The sequence below is a fragment of the Petromyzon marinus genome, chromosome 84, assembly GCF_048934315.1.
Source record: "Petromyzon marinus isolate PM22_M1 ecotype Great Lakes invasive population chromosome 84, UKy_Petmar_22M1.pri1.0, whole genome shotgun sequence".
NCBI classification, from domain to species: domain Eukaryota; kingdom Metazoa; phylum Chordata; class Hyperoartia; order Petromyzontiformes; family Petromyzontidae; genus Petromyzon; species Petromyzon marinus.
In genome coordinates, this window is record NC_133749.1 from 4,374,441 (window position 1) to 4,397,809 (window position 23,369).

Genomic DNA, 23,369 nt, shown 5'->3' on the forward strand with positions numbered 1-23,369 from the left:
GATGGGGCAGTTGTGGAGAGAGTGGAGAGTTTCCCATACCTGGGCAGTGTGCTTATGACTGGCTCCAGTTTAACAGCAGAGGTCTCACTCCGAATCAGTCGAGCGGCAATATCTTTTCATCGGTTGCGTAACGCTGTGTGAAAGCTACCTGGTCTGTCGCTCCGCACTAAGCTTCAGGTCTTCTCGGCCACGGTCATTCCCTCCCTTCTCTACGCTTGCGAAACGTGGACCCCCCTAATGGAACATCTTCGCCGGTTAGAAACATTTAGGCTGGCCTGCCTACGATCCATCCTGGGTTTAACCAGACTGGATTGTGTGAGGAGCTCACAAATCCTTGAAAGATCTGGGCAGGGTCCCATCGGTGAGCTCCTCCGGCAGGCAAGGCTGCGATGGCTGGGTCATGTAGCCCGCATGCCCAGCCACCGCATGCCGAAACAGCTTTTGTTTGGCCGGATTGAGGGGGCTAAGCGGGCGCAGCACGGGCTAGAGAAGAGATGGAGTGATGTGGTACAGGAGGACGTGGAGCTGAGTGGCCTTGACGATGACTGGTACCAGCGGTGTCAAGATCGGCCTCTGTGGAGGAGGCTCGTGAAGGATGCTACTGGGCAGTTGGAGGCAGTCGCCCTCCAACAACAACGGAGGGCGGAGGAGCGACGCTCAGAACAACGAGCGGAGCGCCGGGTGGCTAAAGCACAGCAGGTTGGCTCAGGAGGGGGCACAGGTGGTGCATCAGCCAGTCATCTCAGTCAGTCGACCCGTGGCACCTGGGTCTGCCCCGTGACCTCCTGCCAGCGGGCGTTCGACACTTCACGTGGCCTCACGGTGCACATAGCCTGGCACAAGCGTCGTGGTGACGTCACCGCCACTTAGTGGCGAATGGCGGTTGTTGTTGTGTGGGTGAGTGTAGGTGAGTGTGGGTGAGTGGGGGTGAGTGTAGGTGAGTGTGGGTGAGTGTGGGTGAGTGTTGGTGAGTGTAGGTGAGTGTGGGTGAGTGTGGGTGAGTGTGGGTGAGTGAGTGTGAGTGAGTGTGGGTGAGTGTGGGTGAGTGTAGGTGAGTGTGGGTGAGTGTAGGTGAGTGTGGGTGAGTGTGGGTGAGTGTGGGTGAGTGTAGGGGAGTGTGGGTGAGTGTGGGTGAGTGTAGGTGAGTGTGGGTGAGTGTGGGTGAGTGTAGGTGAGTGTGGGTGAGTGTGGGTGAGTGTAGGTGAGTGTGGGTGAGTGTGGGTGAGTGTAGGTGAGTGTGGGTGAGTGTGGGTGAGTGTAGGTGAGTATAGGTGAGTGTGGGTGAGTGACCCGGGTTGCTCTACAGTGCAGTAGAACATCTCCAGCACTGGGGAGACAAAGGCGGCCGGGCGGGCTCGGTTCTGGCGACCCCTCCCACTCCCGCCCGTGTGTCACAGTGGCGGCCTTCATAGGCGCTGCGACACGCGACTCACAGCACTTGCCCCAACTGTCTGTGTTAAGGCTACACGGGGGACCTTTGTCTGTGTACTTGCGTGCGATTTAGTGAATGGGTTAATGGGGGTACGTGAGTGGGTGAGTCGGTGAATGAATGAGTGTGTGAGTGAGTGATTGAGCGAATGTGTGAATGATTAAGTGAGTGACTGAGTGGGTGAGAGTGAATGAGTAAGTGTGTGAGTGATTGAGCGAATGTGTTAATGATTAAGTGAGTGACTGAGTGGGTGAGTCAGTGAATGAGTGACTTGAGTGGGTGAGTCAGTGAATGAATGAGTGTGTGAGTGATTGAGCGAATGTCTGACTGAGTCAGTGAATGATTGAATCCGTGAACGTGTGAGTGATTGAGTGAACGTGTGAGTGATTGAGTGAATGTCTGAGTCAGTGAATGAATGAGTGGGTGAGTGCGTGAGTGGACGTGCAAGTGATTAAGTGAATGTCTGACTGAGTGAGTCAGTGAATGAATGAGTGCGTGAGTGAACGTGCGAGTGATTAAGTGAATGTCTGACTGAGACAGTAAATGAACGAGTGCGTGAGTGATTGAGCGAGCGAGTGATTAAGTGAATGTGTGACCGAGTGGGTGAGTCGGTGAATGAATGGGTGCGCGAGTGATTGAGCGAGCGTGTGAATGCGTGACTGAACGTGTGAACGGGGCGGTCGAGCGAGTGAACGCTTAATTGAATGTGCCAGAAACAGAATATGTATTTGTCCTGGAGGATTCTGACCATCTATATAGGCACAGACCGTTGCAACAAACACAACAGACACGATAACAGCGCAGGGTATTGTAAAGGTAAACGAATGACTCTACAAAAATTAGGCAAACAATAAAACTAAACTATGGTTTTTTTTAATCTTAGCAGGTAAAGCCCCCTGAGCTACAGTATTACCTTATTTTTTTAACAAGCGACCGGGCTTTCACAAACTATGCCTACACACAAGTCAGTAGTTACTACTACTGACTGATACTGATACTACTGACACACCCTACTACTACTGACTGATACTGATACTACTGACACACCCTACACACAAGTCAGGAGATACTACTACTGACTGGTACTACTGACACACAAGTCAGAAGATACTACTACTGATACTACTGACACACCCTATGCACAAGTCAGTAGTTACTACTACTGACTGATACTGATACTACTGACACACCCTACACACAAGTCAGTAGATACTACTACTGACTGATACTGATACTACTGACACACCCTATACACAAGTCAGTAGTTACTACTAGTAGTATCAGTATCAGTCAGTAGTTACTACTACTGACTGATACTGATACTACTGACACACCCTATACACAAGTCAGTAGATACTACTACTGATACTACTGATACACCCTATACACAAGTCAGTAGATACTACTGACTGGTACTACTGACACACCCTATACACAAGTCAGTAGTTACTACTACTGACTGATACTGATACTACTGACACACCCTACAGACAAGTCAGTAGATACTACTACTGACTGGTACTACTGACACGCCCTATACACAAGTCAGTAGGTACTACTACTGACTGGTACTACTGATACACCCTACACACAAGTCAGTAGATACTACTACTGACTGATACTACTGTCACACCCTATACACACGTCAGTAGATACTACTACTGACTGATACTGATACTACTGACACACCCTATACACAAGTCAGTAGTTACTACTACTGACTGATACTGATACTACTGACACACCCTACACACAAATCAGTAGATACTACTACTGACTGATACTGATACTACTGACACATCCTATACACAAGTCAGTAGATACTACTACTGATACTACTGATACACCCTATACACAAGTCAGTAGATACTACTACTGACTGATACTGATACTACTGATACACCCTATACACAAGTCAGTAGATACTACTACTGACTGGTACTACTGACACACCCTACATACAAGTCAGTAGATACTACTAGTGACTGATACTACTGTCACACCCTATACACAAGTCAGTAGATACTACTACTGACTGGTACTACTGACATCCTATACACAAGTCAGTAGATACTACTACTGACTGATACTACTGACACACCCTACACACAAGTCAGTAGATACTACTACTGACTGGTACTACTGACAGACCCTATACACAAGTCAGTAGATACTACTACTGACACATCCTATACACAAGTCAGTAGATACTACTACTGATACTACTGATACACCCTATACACAAGTCAGTAGATACTACTACTGACTGATACTACTGACACACCCTATACACAAGTCAGTAGGTACTACTACTGACTGGTACTACTGACACACCCTACATACAAGTCAGTAGATACTACTAGTGACTGATACTACTGTCACACCCTATACACAAGTCAGTAGTTACTACTACTGACTGATACTGATACTACTGACACACCCTACACACAAGTCAGTAGATACTACTACTGACTGATACTGATACTACTGACACACCCTACACACAAGTCAGTAGATACTACTACTGACTGGTACTACTGACACGCCTTACACACAAGTCAGTAGATACTACTACTGACTGATACTACTGTCACACCCTACACACAAGTCAGTAGATACTACTACTGACTGATACTGATACTACTGACACACCCTATGCACAAGTCAGTAGATACTACTACTGACTGGTACTGACACACCCTATACACAAGTCAGTAGATACTACTACTGACTGATACTACTGACACACCCTATACACAAGTCAGTAGATACTACTACTGACTGATACTGATACTACTGACACACACTATACACAAGTCAGTAGATACCACTACTGACTGGTACTACTGACACACCCTATACACAAGTCAGTAGATACTACTACTGACTGATACTGATACTACTGACACACCCTACACACAAGTCAGTAGATACTACTACTGACTGATACTACTGACACACCCTATACACAAGTCAGTAGTTACTACTACTGACTGATACTGATACTACTGACACACCCTACACACAAGTCAGTAGATACTACTACTGACTGATACTACTGACACACCCTATACACAAGTCAGTAGATACTACTACTGACTGATACTACTGACACATCCTATACACAAGTCAGTAGATACTACTACTGACTGATACTACTGACACACCCTACACACAAGTCAGTAGATACTACTACTGACTGGTACTACTGACACACCCTACACACAAGTCAGTAGATACTACTACTGACTGGTACTACTGACACACCCTATACACAAGTCAGTAGATACTACTACTGACTGATACTGATACTACTGACACACCCTACACACAAGTCAGTAGATACTACTACTGACTGATACTGATACTACTGACACACACTATACACAAGTCAGTAGATACCACTACTGACTGGTACTACTGACACACCCTATACACAAGTCAGTAGTTACTACTACTGACTGATACTGATACTACTGACACACCCTACACACAAGTCAGTAGATACTACTACTGACTGATACTACTGACACACCCTATACACAAGTCAGTAGATACTACTACTGACTGATACTACTGACACACCCTATACACAAGTCAGTAGATACTACTACTGACTGATACTGATACTACTGACACACCCTATACACAAGTCAGTAGTTACTACTACTGACTGATACTGATACTACTGACACACCCTATACACAAGTCAGTAGATACTACTACTGACTGGTACTACTGACACACCCTATACACAAGTCAGTAGATACTACTACTGACTGATACTGATACTACTGACACACCCTATACACAAGTCAGTAGATACTACTACTGACTGATACTACTGACACACCCTATACACAAGTCAGTAGATACTACTACTGACTGGTACTGATACTACTGACACACCCTATACACAAGTCAGTAGATACTACTACTGACTGGTACTACTGACAGTCAGTAGTTTCATTGTTGGATCAACTTTTAACCCGCACGACTGGCCGGCAGCGGCAGGCATCGTCAGGGTCGGGGGTCGAACCCACGACCCCCTGCGCGAGCGAGCGAGCGAGCGAGCGAGCGAATGGATCAATGACTCGGTTAGGCTTGAGCGCGTTGAGTCGGTGAGTGAGCGACTGTTCGGGACAGCGAGCGAGCGGGCGGGCGGGCGGGCGGGCGGGCTGAGGGTTCACGGCAGCGGTAACCGTGGCAATGGCAGCGTTCAGAAGGGCGATAAGCGGACGGCTGGGGCTGTCGCGACTCGCTCTCCGTTGATTGGCGCGCCCCGGTGAACCGACCCCAGTCCGTAGCGTCACCATAAACCGGCTTGCGCACACACGGACGGCGCCCCCTCTGTGCGTCGTGTCCACACGGCTGTGTTTGCCAGCGCCACGTGTGTGGCCCAAGGGGGACGTTAACCACCTCGCCTGGTTGGCGCGGTGAACTATCGCCGCCGCAGGGAGACAAAGGCGGCCGGGCGCGGCGCTGGCCAAAACCCACCCACCCACCCAACCGACCAACTCCGTGTGGCACAGTGCCGGCCTTCATAGGTGCCGCTCGCTAACGGCGCTTCATTTCAGTTTCATTCGTTAGGTGTAGCCCTGTGAGCCATGCGGCTCTTGACTCAGGTGCTTGCATCCCACCCCCCCCCCCCCCCCGCAAAGGCTATACGGGGGAGCTTTGTCTTTGTGAGTCTGTGTTGTGTGTTGTGTGCATGAGTTTTTTGGTGCCACGGTGGCTAAGGAGATGTCAACTACCTCGCCTGGTGCGCAGGAGGTCGCGGATTCAATCAATACCCTGAACGCATGCATATTCGAAGTTTGAGAGCGTCTAGCTCTCTCTGTCTCTCTCCGTCTCTCTCTCTCTGTCTATCTCTCTGTCTCTCTCTCAGTCTCTCTGTCTCTCTCTCTATCTCTATCTATCTCTCTGTCTCTCTCTATCTCTCTGTCTCTCTCTATCTGTCTCTCTGTCTCTACCTATCTCTCTGTCTCTCTCTATCTGTCTCTCTGTCTCTACCTATCTCTGTCTCTCTCTATCTCTATCTCTCTGTCTCTCTCTATCTCTCTCTATCTCTGTCTCTCTCTGTCTCTGTGTCTCTCTACCTCTCCGTCTATCTCTCTCTCTCTCCTTCTGTCTATCTCTCTATCTATCTCTCTGTCTTTATCTCTCTGTCTCTCTCTATATCTCTATCTATCTGTGTCTCTCTGTGTCTCTCTGTCTCTCTATCTCTCTATCTCTCCGTCTCTCTCTCTTTCTGTCTATCTCTCTATCTATCTCTGTCTTTCTCTCTATATCTCTATCTATCTCTGTCTCTCTGTGTCTCTCTGTCTCTCTCTGTGTCTCTCTCTCTCTGTCTCTCTCTCTCTGCAGTGCAAGCCCCCTACGGGATGGGGTGCGAGAGCGCCGGGCACAGAACGAGGTTGGCAAGGGGCTGTGACTTACACGGGAATCCCCAAATGGGGGGGGGGGGGCTAGGGGTGATCACGTGTCCGGGTGGAAATCCTCCTCGAGGATTCTAGAACGTGGCCGAGGCTCGGGGCAGAGCGAGCCCCGCCCACACAGGATATAAGGGGCCGTCCATAAATGACGTCACGCGATTTTGGACGATCTTTGACCTCCCAGCCCCCCCTAAAATGTGATGATAAAACACGCTTCAAATCGCTTTAAACTATCGCCATCGCAGCGCGAGTTTGATGCGACGCTGCGCTCCGACGCTGTAGGAGTGTCGTCGCAACGATCACGTGTTCATTTTAAAAAGTTGCGCATTCTGATGCGACGTCACATCTCTCGAACCCACCCCACCACCACCCCCAGCCTGCCACGACCCCCTTCCTTCCCTCATTCCCCTCGTCACAAATGTCTTGGACGCCACACCCTCCCGCCGCCTAGGTGCGTGACGTCATTCATGGACGGGGGGCCACCCCCGCTCCCCCCCCCCCCCTAAGCCGGTGCCGCCCCCGATGGGGACCAGGCCGCCGTTGTTCATCGTGAAGGTTCCACAGGCCTCCACGTCCCTACAGACTCCTCCCTACAGGCACGTGGACACGGGGGGTCCCGAGATGTGGGGGGGGGGAGTCCCCGGGGGTCCCCGGGGTCCCCGGGGTCCCGTTGCGGCTCGCCACGGGTGCGGTTGGTGTAGCCGCTTTAGCCCGGTGGTCCACCACCACTGCTTGTAATCTGGTAAAGGGGTAGTGGTGACCCCCCGCCCGCCACCCCCCGCCGCCCCCGGCCCCCCACCTTTGTGTGAAGCGTGTTGGTGTAAACTGCGGGAGGTAAGGGAAACTTTTGTTCTGCCAAGGGGCCATTTGGATTGTTTGTAAAACATCATTCGCGGGCCACTGCAAAAATTATCAACTTAAAAATTAGCCCCGTTATATTTGGTCAAACATTGAATTAACGCGCCCCGCCCTCCCCCCTAATGCGATGGCCTGTAGCTGCTTCTCTTTTGGTGAAGCGTGGTGATGATGTTAGCTGGTGTCGATGATGTTAGCTGGTGTCGATGATGTTAGCTGGTGTCGATGATGTTAGCTGGTGTCGATGATGTTAGCTGGTGTTGATGATGTTAGCTGGTATTGGTGATGTTAGGTGGTGTTGATGATGTTAGCTGGTGTTGATGATGTTAGCTGGTGTTGGTGATGTTAGCTGGTATTGGTGATGTTAGCTGGTGTTGATGATGTTAGCTGGTGTTGGTGTTAGCTGGTGTTGATGATGTTAGCTGGTGTTGATGATGTTAGGTGGTGTCGATGATGTTAGCTGGTGTTGATGATGTTAGCTGGTGTTGATGATGTTAGCTGGTGATGATGTTAGCTGGTATTGATGATGTTAGCTGGTGTCGATGATGTTAGCTGGTGTTGATGATGTTAGCTGGTGTTGATGATGTTAGCTGGTGTTGATGATGTTAGCTGGTGTTGATGATGTTAGCTGGTGTCGATGATGTTAGCTGGTGTTGATGATGTTAGCTGGTGTTGATGATGTTAGCTGGTGTTGGTGTTAGCTGGTATTGATGATGTTAGCTGGTGTTGGTGTTGTTAGCTGGTGTTGATGATGTTAGCTGGTGTTGATGATGTTAGCTGGTGTCGATGATGTTAGCTGGTGTTGGTGTTAGCTGGTGTCGATTATGTTAGCTGGTGATGATGTTAGCTGGTGATGATGTTAGCTGGTGTCGATGATGTTAGCTGGTGTTGGTGTTAGCTGGTGTTGGTGATGTTAGCTGGTATTGATGATGTTAGCTGGTGTTGGTGATGTTAGCTGGTGTTGATGATGTTAGCTGGTGTTGATGATGTTAGCTGGTATTGATGTTAGCTGGTGTTGACGATGTTAGCTGGTGTTGGTGATGTTAGCTGGTGTCGGTGTTAGCTGGTGTTGGTGTTAGCTGGTGTTGATGATGTTAGCTGGTGTTGATGATGTTAGCTGGTGTTGATGATGTTAGCTGGTGTTGATGATGTTAGGTGGTGTTGATGATGTTAGCTGGTGTCGATGATCTTAGCTGGTGTTGACGATGTTAGCTGGTGTTGACGATGTTAGCTGGTGTTGGTGATGTTAGCTGGTGTTGATGATGTTAGCTGGTATTGATGTTAGCTGGTGTTGATGATGTTAGCTGGTATTGATGATGTTAGCTGGTATTGATGATGTTAGCTGGTGTTGATGATGTTAGCTGGTATTGGTGATGTTAGCTGGTATTGATGATGTTAGCTGGTGGTGATGATGTTAGCTGGTATTGATGATGTTAGCTGGTATTGATGTTAGCTGGTGTTGGTGATGTTAGCTGGTGTTGATGATGTTAGTTGGTGTTGATGATGTTAGCTGGTATTGATGATGTTAGCTGGTATTGATGTTAGCTGGTGTTGATGATGTTAGCTGGTGTTGACGATGTTAGCTGGTGTTGGTGATGTTAGCTGGTGTTGATGATGTTAGCTGGTGTTGATGATGTTAGCTGGTGTTGATGATGTTAGCTGGTATTGGTGATGTTAGCTGGTGATGATGTTAGCTGGTATTGACGATGTTAGCTGGTATTGACGATGTTAGCTGGTATTGGTGATGTTAGCTGGTGTTGGTGATGTTAGCTGGTGTTGATGATGTTAGCTGGTATTGGTGATGTTAGCTGGTGTTGGTGATGTTAGCTGGTGTTGATGATGTTAGCTGGTGTTGATGATGTTAGCTAGTATTGATGATGTTAGCTGGTGTTGATGATGTTATCTGGTATTGATGATGTTAGCTGGTATTGGTGATGTTAGCTGGTATTGATGATGTTAGCTAGTATTGACGATGTTAGCTGGTATTGGTGATGTTAGCTGGTATTGATGATGTTAGCTGGTATTGGTGATGTTAGCTGGTATTGATGATGTTAGCTGGTGTTGATGATGTTATCTGGTATTGATGATGTTAGCTGGTATTGATGATGTTAGCTGGTATTGATGATGTTAGCTGGTATTGGTGATGTTAGCTGGTGATGATGTTAGCTGGTGATGATGTTAGCTGGTGTTGATGATGTTAGCTGGTGTTGGTGATGTTAGCTAGTATTGATGATGTTAGCTGGTGTTGGTGATGTTAGCTAGTATTGATGATGTTAGCTGGTGTTGGTGATGTTAGCTAGTATTGATGATGTTAGCTGGTATTGATGATGTTAGCTGGTGTTGATGATGTTAGCTGGTGTCGATGATGTTAGCTGGTATTGACGACGTTAGCTGGTGTTGACGATGTTAGCTGGTGTTGATGATGTTAGCTGGTGTTGATGATGTTAGCTAGTGTTGATGATGTTAGCTGGTATTGACGATGTTAGCTGGTGTTGATGATGTTAGCTAGTATTGACGATGTTAGCTGGTGTTGATGATGTTAGCTAGTATTGACGACGTTAGCTGGTGTTGATGATGTTAGCTAGTATTGACGATGTTAGCTGGTGTTGATGATGTTAGCTGGTATTGACGACGTTAGCTGGTGTTGATGATGTTAGCTGGTATTGATGATGTTAGCTAGTATTGATGATGTTAGCTGGTATTGATGATGTTAGCTGGTGTTGATGATGTTAGCTGGTGTTGATGATGTTAGCTGGTATTGACGTTAGCTGGTGTTGACGATGTTAGCTGGTGTTGACGATGTTGCTGCTACTCGCGACTGCTTTTCCAGGTTTGCTCTCCTAGATTTATTGAATTTCGAGTCCCGCCTGCGGCTGCCTTGGCAGGGCCCAGGCTCAAATTATTTCGCGGGCCTCGTACGGCCCGCGGGACAAACGTTCCCCACCCCAGGTGTAAATAAATGTGTTGCTTCAAAGATTGTCTGCGAGTCAGTTTGAGCCCACTACACAAATATCATCACAATTGCCATAACCAATTACACCACCACCATCATCATCATCATTCCCGTCATCATCACAACCATCACCACGATTACCAACATCATCACCACCACCTCCACCACCATCATCATCATCAACATCAACCACCTCGATATCACCAATTACAGTCACAACTATCACCACGATTACAAACATCATCACCATCTTCGCCATCATCATCACCAGTCCAGCCATCATCATCACCAATTACACTCATAACCATCATCACGATTACAAACATCATCACCAAATACAGTCATCACCATCATCATCATTACAAACATCATCACCATCTCCACCAGTCCAGCGATCATCATCATCACCAATTACACTCGTAACCATCATCACGATTACAAATACCATCACCATTACCATCACCAATTACACAGTCATAACTATCATCACCACGATTACAAACACCATCACCACCTTTGCCATCACCTCCACCACCATCATGATCATCACCCACCGTCACCACCACCATCATCATCCACCTCCATCATCAATTACAGTCACAGCTATCACCACGATTACAAACACCATCACCACCATCGCCGCCATCACCATCACCACCACCTCCACCACCATCATCACCCACCATCATCACCATCACCTCCACCACCATCACCACCACCATCATCATCCACCTCCATCATCAATTACAGTCACAACTATCACCACGATTACAAACACCATCACCACCATCGCCACCTTCGCCATCACCATAACCTCCACCATCATCACCCACCATCATCACCATCATCATCATCCACCTCCATCATCAATTACAGTCACAGCTATCACCACGATTACAAACACCATCACCACCATCGCCGCCATCACCATCACCACCACCTCCACCACCATCATCACCCACCATCATCACCATCACCTCCACCACCATCACCACCACCATCATCATCCACCTCCATCATCAATTACAGTCACAACTATCACCACGATTACAAACACCATCACCACCATCGCCACCTTCGCCATCACCATAACCTCCACCACCATCATCACCCACCATCATCACCATCATCATCATCCACCTCCATCATCAATTACAGTCACAACTATCACCACGATTACAAACACCATCACCACCATCACCACCATCGCCACCTTCGCCATCACCATAACCTCCACCACCATCATCACCCACCATCATCACCATCACCACCATCATCACCCACCATCATCACCATCACCTCCACCACCATCATCACCACCATCACCACGATCATCACCATCATCACCCACCACCATCATCACCATCACCTCCACCACCATCATCACCATCACCACCATCACCTCCACCACCATCATCATCACCATCACCACGATCATCACCATCATCACCACCACCATCATCACCCACCACCATCATCACCATCACCACCATCATCACCCACCACCATCATCACCATCACCTCCACCACCATCACCTCCACCACCATCACCTCCACCAGCATCATCACCCACCACCATCACCACCATCATCACCCACCACCATCATCACCCAACATCACCAGCACACCCGCCCATTAAATCAGCGCTGCGCCCTTTTGTGTATGGCCACCACCAAAACTCACTCCCATCACCGCACAATGCACCACCCAACCACCATCACCAACAACCACCATCACCGCACAATGCACCACCCAACCACCATCACCAACAACAACAACAACCACCATCATCAACAACAACCATCATCAACAACAACCATCATCAACAACAACCACCATCACCAACAACCACCATCACCGCACAATGCACCACCCAACCACCATCACCAACAACAACAACAACCACCATCATCAACAACAACCATCATCAACAACAACCATCATCAACAACAACCACCATCACCAACAACAACAACCACCATCACCAACAACAACCACCATCACCAACAACAACAACAACAACCACCATCACCAACAACAACAACCAGCATCACCAACAACAACCACCATCACCAACAACAACCACCATCACCAACAACAACCACCATCACCAACAACAACCATCACCAACAACCATCATCAACAACCACCATCACCAACAACAACCACCATCACCAACAACCATCAACAACCACCATCACCAACAACCACCATCATCATCATCATCAACAACAACAACCACCATCAACAACAACAACCACCACCATCAACAACAACCACCACCATCAACAACAACCACCATCACCAACAACAACCACCATCACCAACAACAACCACCATCACCAACAACAACAACCACCATCACCAACAACAACCACCATCACCAACAACAACCACCATCACCAACAACAACAACCACCATCACCAACAACAACAACCACCATCACCAACAACCACCATCACCATCATCAACAACAACCACCATCACCAACAACAACAACAACCGTCACCAACAACAACCACCATCATCAACAACAACAACCACCAACAACAACCACCATCACCAACAACAACCACCAACAACAACCACCATCACCAACAACAACAACCACCATCACCAACAACAACAACCACCATCACCGCACAATGCACCACCCAACCACCATCACCAACAACCACCACCATCATCATCAACAACAACCATCATCAACAACCAGCATCACCAACAACAACCACCATCACCAACAACAACCACCATCATCAACAACCACCATCACCAACAACAACCACCATCACCAACAACAACAACCATCAACAACCACCATCACCAACAACCACCATCATCATCAACAACAACAACCATCATCATCAACAACAACAACCACCAACAACAACCACCACCACCATCATCAACAACCACCATCACCAACAACAACCACCATCACCAACAACAACAACCATCAACAACCACCATCACCAACAACCACCATCATCATCAACAACAACAACCACCAACAACAACCATCATCATCAACAACAACAACCACCAACAACAACCACCATCATCAACAACAACCACCATCACCAACAACAACAACAACCGTCACCAACAACAACCACCATCATCAACAACCACCATCACCAACAACCACCATCACCAACAACCAACATCACCAACAACCACCACCATCACCAACAACCACCATCACCAACAACAGCCATCACCAACAACAACCACCATCACCAACAACAACCACCAACAACCACCACCATCACCAACAACAACCACCATCACCAACAACCACCACCAACAACAGCCATCACCAACAACAACCACCATCACCAACAACAACCACCAACAACCACCACCATCACCAACAACAACCACCATCAACAACCACCATCACCAACAACAACCACCATCACCAACAACAACCACCAACAACAACCACCATCATCAACAACAACCATCACCAACAACAACCACCATCACCAACAACAACCACCATCACCAACAACCACCATCACCAACAACAACCACCATCAACAACCACCATCACCAACAACAACCACCATCACCAACAACAACCACCATCACCAACAACCACCATCACCAACAACAACCACCATCACCAACAACCACCATCACCAACAACAACCACCATCATCAACAACAACCATCACCAACAACAACCACCATCACCAACAACAACCACCAACAACAACCACCACCATCATCAACAACAACCATCACCAACAACAACCACCATCACCAACAACAACCACCAACAACAACCACCATCACCAACAACCACCATCACCAACAACAACCACCATCACCAACAACCACCATCACCAACAACAACCACCACCAACAACAACAACCACCATCACCAACAACAACCACCATCATCATCAACAACAACCATCACCAACAACAACCACCATCACCAACAACAACCACCAACAACAACCACCATCACCAACAACAACCACCATCACCAACAACAACCACCATCACCAACCACCAACAACAACCATCACCAACAACAACCACCACCAACAACAACAACCACCATCACCAACAACAACCACCATCATCACCAACAACCACCATCACCAACAACAGCCATCACCAACAACAACCACCATCACCAACAACAACCACCATCACCAACAACAACCACCATCACCAACAACCACCACCAACAACAACCACCATCACCAACAACAACCACCATCACAAACAACAACCACCATCACCAACAACAACCACCAACAACAACCACCATCACCAACAACTACCACCATCAACAACCACCATGATCATCAACAACAACAACCACCAACAACAACCACCATCACCAACAACAACCACCATCACCAACAACAACCACCATCACCACCACCACCACTGCCCGTCGAGACGCACGCTAACAGTGCCGGTGGTGGTGCTAACATTGATGACGCTGACGATGGTAATAATGGTGGTGGTGGTGGTAATGATGGTGATGATGGTGGTGGCAATAATGATGGTGATGGTAATAATGATGGTGGTAATGATGGTGATAATAGCGGTGGTAATAATGATGATGATGGTAACAGTGGTGGTGGTTGTGTTGATGGTACAGATGGTGATGATGGTGATGCAGCAGCAATGTTTATGGTGGTGGTGGTAACAGTGATGGTTGTGTTGATGGTTGTGTTGATGGTTGTGTTGATGGTGGTTATGGTGAGCAGCAAATGTTTATGGTGGTGGTGATAACAGTGATGGTGATGGTTGTGTTGATGGTACTGATGATGGTGGTGATGCAGCGGCAATGTTTATGCTGGTAACAGTGACGGTTGTGTTTATGGTGGTGATACAGAAGCAGTGTGTGGTGGTGCTAGCGGTGGTAACAGTGGTGGTGGTTGTGTTGATGGTACTGATGGTGATGATACAGCAGCAATGTTTACGGTGGTGGTGGTAAATGTGGGGGTGATGGTTGTGTGTGATGGTACTCATGGTGAAGGTGGTGATTGTGGGAATACACAAGCAACGTTTATGGTGGTGGTGATAATGATGGTAATGTTGATAGTGTTGGTAATATTGGTGGTGGTAAAATAGGTGGTGATGGCAATGATGGTGATGGTGGTAGTTACATTGATGATGATGTTGGTAATATTGGTGGTAATGTTAACGGTGAAGGTATTGGTGCTGATGGTTATATTTATGGTAATGATGTTGGTGAAACTAATGGTAATCATGGTGATGACCCTGCATCAATGGTGGTCATTTGTTGATGGTGATGATGGTAGTTGGTGGTGGTGATGATGATGATAGGGGTTGTGATGATGTTACTTATGACTGGCATAGCAAATGATTGGTTGTGATGATGGTGGTGGTGGTGATCATGACAATGGTTGTAACTGGCACAGTAAATCATAGTGATGATGATGGTAGTGTGTTGTGGTGACTGTGATGACAACAGCATCACCATTTATAGTTAACGATGTCGCCATTGCAACATCATCACATCGTCATTACATCATCTCATCATTAAAACACCATTACATCATCATCACAACATGACAAACCATCATCACATCTCATTACATCATATCATCACACCATCATCATTACATAATTACGTCATCATTACATCAGCACACCACCACAATATCATCGTGACATCACACCACCATATCATCATTACATCACACTATCTTATCATTACATCATCTTATCATTACATCATCTTAACAACATCACACGATCATCATGACATCATAATCTCATCATTACATCATCACACCACGTCACGATCTCATCATCACATCATCTCACCATTGTCATCTCATTACATCATCACAACACACCACCATCACATGATCATTACATCATCAACATCACATGATCATCACATCATTACCACATAATATCACACCATCATCTTGCATCATCTCATCATCACACCATTAACACATCACACCATCATCATTACATCATCTCATTACATCATAATCAGACCACATTCCCATCACACCATCATCATTACATCACACCACACCATCAACACATCTCATCATCACATCATTTCATCATCACACCACATGACCATCACACCATCTCATCACCATCACACCATTAACACATCACACCATCATCATCTCATTACATCACACCATCATCATTACATCATCTCATTAAAGCATCACAACACATCCCAATCACACCATCGCATCATTACCACATCATATCACACCATCATCACTGCATCACACGATCATTACATCACACCATCATCATTACATCACACCATCTCATCATCATCAAATCACACCATCATCATATCATTACATCATCTCATCATTACAGCAACATCTCATAATTCCATAATCTCATTGCATCATCACACCACATCCCCATCACAACATCGCATCATTATCACACCATCATCACATCATCATTGCATCACACGATCATTACATCATCACGCAATCATCATTACATCATCTCATCATTACATCATCACGCCACATGACCATCACACCATCTCATCATCACATCGTCATTGCATCATCCTTATATATTAACATCACACCATCATCATCATCACACATCACATCGTCATTACATCATCCTCATATTAACATCATCACCATCATCATCACACCACGTCGTCATTACATCACTCATATATTAACATAATTACATCACACCGCCATCATCATCTCACCACATCACGTCGTCATTACATCATCCTCATATTAACATCACACCAACATCGACACACCACATCACATCGTCATTACATCATCCTCATATTAACATCATCATCACATCACATCGCCATGACATCATCCTCATATATTAACATCACACCATCAATCATCATCACACCACATCACATCGTCATTACATCCTCATATTAACATCATCATCACCATCACATCGTCATTACATCATCCTTATATATTAACATCATCACCATCATCACCATCACAACGTCATTACATCATCCTTATATATTAACATCATCACCATCACATCGTCATTACATCATCCTCATATATCAACATCACACCAACATCATCAACACACCACATCACATCGTCATAACATCATCCTCATATATTAACATCATCATCACACCACGTCGTCATTACATCATCCTCATATATTAACATCATCGCCATCACATCGTCATTACATCATCCTCATATATTAACATCATCATCATCACACCACGTCGTCATTACATCATCCTCATATATTAACATCATCGTCATCACATCGTCATTACATCATCCTCATATATTAACATAATCGTCATCACATCGTCATTACATCATCCTCATATATTAACATCATCATTCCCCACTCATTACTCACTGAGAAATGAAAATTTTAACCGATGCTATCAACAACTTAAGGGATGATTTGTTACTTACTACTCACTGACTTTCCAAATATACACATTTTAAAAGAACACCATTAGAATGTTAATATATTAGAAGGTCAATATATGTCAACAGCACCATTAGAATGTTAATATATTGTAATGTCCACATGCATATTAATATCACCATAAGAATGTTAATATATAATTATGTCCACATACATGTTAATATCACAATTAGAATGTTAATATATTACAATGTCCACATACATGTTAATATCACCATAATAATGTTATATTATGTCCACATGTTAATATCACCATAAGAATGTTAATATATTGTAATGTTCACATGTTAATATCACCATAAGAATATTAATATATAATAATGTCCACATACACGTTAATATCACCATTATAATGTAAATATATTGTAATGTCCACATGTTAATATCACCATTAAAATGTTAATATATTACGTCCACATACACGTTAATATCACCATTAGAATGTTAATATACTGTAATGTCCACATGTTAATATCACCATTAGAATGTTATTATATTATGTCCACATACACGTTAATATCACCATTAGAATGTTAATATACTGTAATGTCCACATGTTAATATCACCATTAAAATATGAATATATTATGTCCACATACACGTTAATATCACCATTAGAATGTTAATATACTGTAACGTCCACATGTTAATATCACCATTAAAATGTTGTTATATTACGTCCACATACACGTTAATATCACCATTAGAATGTTAATATACTGTAACGTCCACATGTTAATATCACCATTAAAATGTTGTTATATTACGTCCACATACACGTTAATATCACCATTAGAATGTTAATATACTGTAATGTCCACATGTTAATATCACCATTAGAATGTTATAATATAATCGCAACACACGTTACGCTGATGCTGGCAAATTAAACCATCGAAATTAAATCTTCCTAGACGCGAATTAAAATAATTACGTTAATACCTGAGATTATTAGCAATGTGTTCTTCTTGCGAGGGGAAATTATTTTATTTGCCGATTGCTATGAACGACTAAATTCATATTATTATTATTGAGTTTATCACAATTGTTATTGCGATAAACGTGTTTAAAAAAAAACCAATTTCGCTGCGTTAAATCGTAAAGCCTCGGTCATGATTCTTATAGAGTCCTTGTGGTGAACGTACTCTCATCATATATCACTGCATATACTGTTACATTCACCGTTTTGTATAAAAAAATATAGCTAGTGCGGCCAATGTCTTAACATTTAAACACAAATATGCTCTCGTTACGTACGACGACTATATTATAATAATAAAGCGGTATTCATCATTTTTTTGGGGCATAACAATTGCTAAGAACCCAATGGGGGTAGAATTGCTACGTTAAATCACAAACCACCACCACCACCACTCGCTCGCTCGCTCCGCTATTATAACTCTTATTAAATATAGGGTTTGCTTTTTGTGGTGAACATCCAAACACAAACATGCTCTCGTCATACGCTATTATATAATAGTAATAATAATAAAGTATCGTCTTTTTTTTTAAAATAACAATTGTGCTATGAATCCATCTCGTGAATCGCTCCGTCGGGGCGTTATAATAATAACAACACGAACCTTAAACCACCAACCAAACAACGATGATGATGCTGATGATGATATCGTTCTTATTATTTTTTTTTTAAAAAAATATAAGCTAAGAAAACAAATTGAACGCGCACGTGAGGTAAAAAAAACACATTTTTTTTAGATAAAATAAAACAAAGAGTCACAACGAATACTGCTAGTGGCGGGCGGTAGGTGTGGTGTAAAAATGTAAGTGTTTATTTGATAATAATAATATAAAATCGTTACGTTATTGTCGAGAAGAAGAAGATGATGAAGACGAAGAAGAAGATGATGAAGAAGAAGAAGATGATGAGGAGGAATTGGAGATTCTCAGCAGCATCTTCACAACCTCCTTCGCCGAAAGTCGCCGTCCGTCCGTGTCACCTATGACCACCGCGGCGATAATAATTTTTTATTTATTTAAAAAAACCACACAATTTTTTTTTTAAAATTAAGATATAAAACAATTAATCGGGTGGAGTGTGATTATTATATTATCGCTACGCCAACAACCAGGAGGGCCCCCCGCGTGTCAAACGTTATTGTGGGATTCTCTCTCTCTCTCCCCCCTTAAAATATATAAATTTATAATTTTGAGGAAGAAATTTAAGGGTTAAGGGTGGTGGTTTATATAATCTCCTCCCACCCAGCCTTGAAACGTGAGGGGGTGAATAATTTATTGATCTCGTGTGTATGTTGTTAATAAATAAATAATCGCTACTTTTTTTCTCCTCTCTCTGTTGTTGTTGTTGATTTTTTTTCCCGCTCAAATTGATAACACGCGGGGTGGTAATTATCGCCTCAACGTTGTTATTGTTGTTGCTGTTGCTGCTGTTGTTGTTATAAGAGTCATCGTTGCGATCGTACGATGCGACAGCGGTTGTAGAATAACAGCGGCGGGTGTTGTTGTTGTTGTTGACTGTGGTGGTGGTTGTTGTTGTTGTTGTTGACTGTGGTGGTGGTTGTTGTTGTTGTTGACTGTGGTGGTGGTGGTTGTTGTTGACTGTGGTGGTGGTTGTTGTTGACTGTGGTGGTGGTTGTTGTTGACTGTGGTGGTGGTTGTTGTTGTTGACTGTGGTTGTTGTTGACTGTGGTGGTGGTTGTTGTTGTTTGTGGTTGTTGTTGACTGTGGTTGTTGTTGTTGTTGACTGTGGTGGTTGTGGTTGTTGTTGTTGACTGTGGTGGTTGTTGTTGACTGTGGTGGTGGTTGTTGTTGACTGTGGTGGTTGTTGTTGTTGACTGTGGTGGTGGTTGTTGTAGTTGTTGACTGTGATGGTGGTTGTTGTTGTTGACTGTGGTGGTTGTTGTTGTTGTTGACTGTGGTGGTTGTGGTTGTTGTTGTTGACTGTGGTGGTGGTTGTTGTTGTTGACTGTGGTGGTGGTGGTTGTTGTTGTTGACTGTGGTGGTGGTGGTTGTTGTTGTTGACTGGTGGTGGTTGTTGTTGTTGACTGTGGTGGTTGTTGTTGTTGTTGACTGTGGTGGTTGTTGTTGTTGACTGTGGTGGTTGTTGTTGTTGACTGTGGTGGTGGTTGTTGTTGTTGTTGACTGTGGTGGTTGTTGTTGTTGTTGACTGTGGTGGTGGTTGTTGTTGTTGACTGTGGTTGTTGTTGACTGTGGTGGTGGTTGTTGTTGTTGACTGTGGTTGTTGTTGACTGTGGTGGTGGTTGTTGTTGACTGTGGTGGTGGTGGTTGTTGTTGGTGGTTGTTGTTGATGGTGGTTGTTGTTGGTGACGGTTGTTGTTGTTGATGGTGGTTGTTGTTGACTGTGGTTGTTGTTGACTGTGGTGGTTGTTGTTGTTGTTGACTGTGGTGGTGGTTGTTGTTGACTGTGGTGGTGGTTGTTGTTGTTGACTGTGGTGGTTGTTGTTGTGGAGTGGTGGTGGTTGTTGTTGTTGACTGTGGTGGTTGTTGTTGTTGACTGTGGTGGTGGTTGTTGTTGTTGACTGTGGTTGTTGTTGACTGTGGTGGTTGTTGTTGTGGAGTGGTGGTGGTTGTTGTTGTTGACTGTGGTGGTGGTTGTTGTTGTTGACTGTGGTGGTGGTTGTTGTTGACTGTGGTGGTGGTTGTTGTTGTTGTTGACTGTGGTGGTGGTTGTTGTTGACTGTGGTTGTTGTTGACTGTGGTGGTTGTTGTTGACTGTGGTGGTGGTTGTTGTTGACTGTGGTGGTGGTTGTTGTTGACTGTGGTGGTGGTTGTTGTTGACTGTGGTGGTGGTTGTTGTTGACTGTGGTGGTGGTTGTTGTTGACTGTGGTGGTGGTTGTTGTTGACTGTGGTGGTGGTTGTTGTTGACTGTGGTGGTTGTTGTTGACTGTGGTGGTTGTTGTTGTTGACTGTGGTGGTTGTTGTTGTTGACTGTGGTGGTGGTTGTTGTTGTTGACTGTGGTTGTTGTTGACTGTGGTTGTTGTTTGTGTGGGAGAGCGAGAGGCTGCGGCTCTTGCTGTGAATGGGGAGCGCGAGACGGGGGGGGGTGGGTGGGGGGTGCCCCGCCCACTCACCCACCCACAAGCCACTCCCCCTCACGAGCCCCGCCCCCTCACGGGCCACGCCCCCTCACTGGCCCCGCCCCTCATAGGCCCCGCCCCCGCCCCTCATTCCTGCACGAGCTTCGCCCCTGACCCCCCCTCACCCCCTCACGAGCTCCCCCCTCCCGAGCCCCGCCCTTCAGCAGCCGCAACTCGCCCCACCCCCTTACAAAAAAGCCACGCCCCCCCACCCAAACCCCGCCCCTCACCGCCAAACACAAACCCCGCCCCTCATCTCCCCCCAAACCACCACATAAACCCCGCCCCCACACGAGCCCCGCCCTTGAGCAGCCGCTTAAGAGCTCCGCACCTCCAACTCGCCCCACCCCCTTACAAAAAAGCCACGCCCCCCCACCTAAACCCCGCCCCTCACCGCCAAACACAAACCCCGCCCCTCATCCCCCCCCAACCACCACATAAACCCCGCCCCCTCACCCCCCCACACAAATTGAATCAGAGTCTGTGGATTTATGCTGCAGCTGCAGGAGAAATCCGAAGAGCTGTGAAGCTCTTTGTTCACAGAGGCCCAGTAGATTTTTTGTGTGCTCTCGATGACGTCATTGCGCAAGGAGGTCTGAGAGTGGTGATGTCATCGAGCGCGATGACGTCATTGAATCCGGGCGCGGCTGTCGATGACGGCATCGCTTTGCGAGGGCGTGTTTCCGTTGACAATGACGTCACGCGCAAGATGTGCCTGATGGGATTACGTCACAACCGCAGGGCGTGTCTCCTGCTCCGGGTTTTCATCACGTGCGGGTGACGACGTCTTGGCCGTGACGTCACCGCAGGCGTGTCACCGCCCCCTCCCCCCACGGGAAGTGACGTCACTTAGGGGGAAAAAATGGACGCCCCTCAAGCCACGTGGCAAGGGAGCGGGTTCCCACTTTCAGTGTCTCATCAGCAGCGTCAGAGCCAGGGTTTGTGTTAGTGAACTGCCCTAGATGGCTATAGGAGGGAGCGGGTTTCCACTTTCAGTGTCTCATCAGCAGTGTCAGAGTCAGGTTTTGTGTTAGTGAACTGCCCTAGATGGCTATAGGAGGGAGCGGGTTCCCACTTTTAGTGTCTCATCAGCAGTGTCAGAGTCAGGTTTTGTGTTAGTGAACTGCCCTAGATGCCTATAGGAGGGAGCGGGTTCCCACTTTCAGTGT

The 23,369-nt window shown here is 45.9% G+C and overlaps 1 protein-coding gene across 3 annotated transcripts in view; it reads right to left on the reverse strand.

Annotated features, from left to right (window-relative positions):
* GNAZ (G protein subunit alpha z) overlaps window positions 1-20,688 on the reverse strand; it is a 185,012-nt gene extending 164,324 nt beyond the window's left edge. The window contains exons 1-2 of one of the 3 annotated variants that reach the window (XM_076057775.1): window positions 20,564-20,688; window positions 19,943-20,080 (exon numbers count right to left, since the gene is read on the reverse strand). The gene's annotated coding sequence lies outside the window, so the exon portion shown is untranslated. Of the gene's footprint in view, window positions 1-19,942; window positions 20,220-20,563 lie in introns of those variants that run through there. The other 2 variants (XM_076057776.1, XM_076057773.1) reach the window with 2 other exon arrangements.
* Between the last annotated feature and the right edge of the window lie 2,681 nt (window positions 20,689-23,369).